The sequence below is a fragment of the Spodoptera frugiperda genome, chromosome 31 (genome assembly GCF_023101765.2).
Source record: "Spodoptera frugiperda isolate SF20-4 chromosome 31, AGI-APGP_CSIRO_Sfru_2.0, whole genome shotgun sequence".
Classification (NCBI taxonomy): domain Eukaryota; kingdom Metazoa; phylum Arthropoda; class Insecta; order Lepidoptera; family Noctuidae; genus Spodoptera; species Spodoptera frugiperda.
The window spans coordinates 11,305,421-11,308,995 of NC_064242.1; the positions used below are offsets into that span (position 1 = coordinate 11,305,421).

The window sequence follows — 3,575 nt, forward strand, 5'->3', positions numbered from 1 at the left end:
GGATTCTATCAAATATTAATATAGCATTTGATTTATTTGCTTCATATAGTCTGTATTTAATCAAAGTTGCGAAGTCACTTTTATTTAGTTTCTGAGAGCAATAAAACTTGAATAAATAACATGTTGTCTGTTGACGCTATCTCTTTGATCACGATTGATATAAAATGGCGGACGACAATTTTATCACCGTCCATGTCAATTGAGGGGAGGAAAAAACAGCTGTGCTGTGACAAGTGTCTTGCAATAACTCACCCATTAAAATATAACGTTCTGTAAAATGAGGAAAGATTATGCACATATTTATAGTAAGTAAACGCACTCACAATACACGTTTCTAGGACACACATGAGAGTTACACAGAGAACAATCACTTAGTTTAATATCAAACATTAAACGGTGCCCCACAAAAAGATATCAGCCATTTTATTTATTCCTGGCTCACGTCTCGAAGACGCACCAAATCTTATTCTCCTGAAGTTTTTTTTTTCCATCCAAGTACTGGTTTTACTGTCGGGCACATCGTATCCGGGCCGACCTTTCTTTTTATTCCGTTCCGGTCTTGTCCCATTTCGCTTTATGTGGTTCCTATGCGGAACTACAAAATTCTGAGTGTCTCCCCCACTCTCCTAGGGTCGAGTGTTAAAAGTTTTACAGCCCATTTTAACAGTACGGATGGATGGATTGACAAATTGTGCGCGCTACTCTTTTGTCAAGCGAGAAATTGTGAACAGAATGAATAGTAGGCTGCTGGGCGATCTTTAATCTTTATAGGCAGTTTTATTTCGTTTTAGCTTAAGCCGTTTTATTTGAAGGATGGTGGAAAATTAGGGAGAAAAGCCGTAATGTACTGTAGTTTTTTATTTAACTTTCTATATCACATCACAAGCCTGTAGTTATGTAATTCGAAAAGAAACTGATTTATTTTAAAATAAATACGCATTACCTAAACTAGGACGACCTAAAAAGAAAATAAAACTGTATACCACAATCATCTCAGTACACTGAGTCCAATTTGCAGCGAAATAGACACTTGTGTTCGGGCGAAATATGTGAGATAGGCACTCGTGAAAACCCTTTTCAATAAATTGTGTTCAGAAATAAATAACAAAGCAAACCTCTGCTATGTCGAATACAACTCACAAACATATGAAACACATCTAACCCTATAACTGCGCGCGTGTATTATTGAATGTTTATGACGAAGAAATGTCTCCAATGAGTCACAAAAGCGAAGTCTTGTCATTTTACGAACTTTTTATATCATGAAGCCACTTGATTACCTACTTTCTTTTGACGCACTTGGAAATTCGCCAATCGCAATATCAGATTCTATGGGAACGACTTCGAAGTGAGTATTTACATCAAAGGAGCTGAGTCGTGTCGTGACATAATTTTGACAACAGCGATATTATTCGTACCATTCATAATATTATTGACTTCAGTAGAATAAAAACAGAATAAGGGAAAGGTACTTGTACTACGTGATTAGATTACATTAATGTCTCGTTAATGTACAACACAAAATATTTTGCTGAGAAAAATAAAATCCGCAATTTTGTTCAAAATTATTTCGTACCTACTAAGAAAATTTTGTTGAGTCTTATTTTTAGATGATTTTAGTAATTTCCGCTACAATGAATAATGAATCCAACATCACCTAGTCTGTCAGAAGTAAATGAAGGACCAGACGAAACAGTAATAGAAAATTCTTTGTTACGAAACGGAATGATAAATCGTTTATCAAACAAAAATGAGTTTTTCACAAAAAAATATTACTTTTTTTTGTAAAAAGCAAGCTTATCTTGTATTTATTCACATAGAAACCGACTGAAATACGTGGCATACATAAAAAACGTCTGCTAGCCACCAAATATTTTAAATGCTATCTGAAATATCTAAACTAGATCAGACCACTGGTCATAAATCAATCTGCTGTGTGTTGGAGGGTTAGAAAAAACATCGGCGTATACACGGCTGCGGCGAAAAATTGCGGTCGAAAAGGCCCCACGGCACGCGTGGAACGGTGGATGTTGGTGGCGTGGCAGCTCGAGGGTTTTTTGTCCTGTTTGCTATCATCTGTATCAACTGTCTGGATAGTTTTTGTGTAAAGTTAAAAAAAATGAAGTGGTTTTTTAAAGCTTTTGTGGATGAAAAAGGCAGTTGTTTGTTTTTTGTAAGTGTGCTTGAACTGTTGGTGTAGATTGCACTTTATTTTTTCACTCAAAAATGTACAAACACAAAACAAAAACCAACAAAAACAATTTTCCGGTACCGGGAATCGAACCCGAGCCTCCTGGGTGAGAGCCAGGTATCCTAGCCACTAGACCATACCGGAGTTACCGTTTCCAAACAAAAACTGGAACCAATTAAACGATACCAATAAAAATGAAACACCAAAACAATAATGGTATAATCTACAAACAAAATGTTCCACAAACGAGCAATTTCACATTTCGATCAACGGAATCCATTAATGAAGGCCTCAGATTGCGTATCCCTAAGTAATAACAGGTTTGTATGACAAGCAGGTGCAGATGATTTCATTCGCTAACACATTCCAATCAGACGGAACAGGTCCCCACAATTACCTTAGTTGCTATGATTAGGCACTTAGTTGAAACAAGCAAATTAAAGGGAAAAACATAGTTTTATCACTGTTAACAAGATTAGTTCCCAGGCTTCAATACTTTTTTCTTTGACGACACGTACGAAATAATGAACGTGTTTAAAAATACGGTTTGAGTTAGTTAGATAAATTACGCATTAAAATGAAAGATTATTAAAGTTGCGGTTATTATACGTACATACTGATATTAAGTATCTTTTTAAAGACATTTTTTTTAAATATTGGACTTTGCCCAATCTTGTATTTTCTCCTGTGTCATGAGTGCGTTTACTAACATACCAGTTCACATACACATGACACCCAGACTCGAAACAACAATATGTGAATCACACGAAGAGTTGCTATGTGCGGGAATCGAACCCACTGCTCGTTTAGCGGCAGTCGGTTGCCCAGCCACTGTATTAACCGTGCAGTCACACATACTTATTAGCAAGATAACAATTAAATCAAAGTATTTTAAGTGGTCCAAAACACTATTTCAGTTTTCTCACTACCAGTTTGGCTGTAAATGGCAATGTTTCTAAACTTTACGTTACAGCTTAAGTGTGGGAGAGCCATGCTTCGGCACGAATGGGCCGGCTCGACCGGAGTAATACCACGGCCTCACAGAAAACCGACGTGAAACAACGCTTGCGTTGTGTTTCGTTGTGTGAGTGAGGTTACCGGAGGCCCAATTCCCCCTTCCCAATCTTCCCCATCCCCATTCCCGAACAACAACCCTTAAATTCCTAACTCCCAAAAAGCCGGTAACGCACTTGTAAAGCCTCTGGTGTTTCAAGTGTCCATGGGCGGCGGCGATTGCTTACCATCAGGTAATACGTCTGCTCGATTACCGGCATGTCCCATAAAAAAAAAAAAAAAAAAAAGCATTTCAATAAAAGTGCATATAACATGTTAATACTCCCATCGCCCGCTTCATGGTAACAAAAAGTCAATTCTTCACGAATTT

General features: G+C 37.3%; 1 non-coding gene across 1 annotated transcript; it reads right to left on the reverse strand.

The window, feature by feature from the left end:
* Positions 1–2,263: 2,263 nt before the first annotated feature.
* Trnae-cuc (transfer RNA glutamic acid (anticodon CUC)) lies at positions 2,264–2,335 on the reverse strand. Its single transcript has one exon. It is a non-coding gene; the product is annotated as a tRNA-Glu (tRNA).
* Between the last annotated feature and the right edge of the window lie 1,240 nt (positions 2,336–3,575).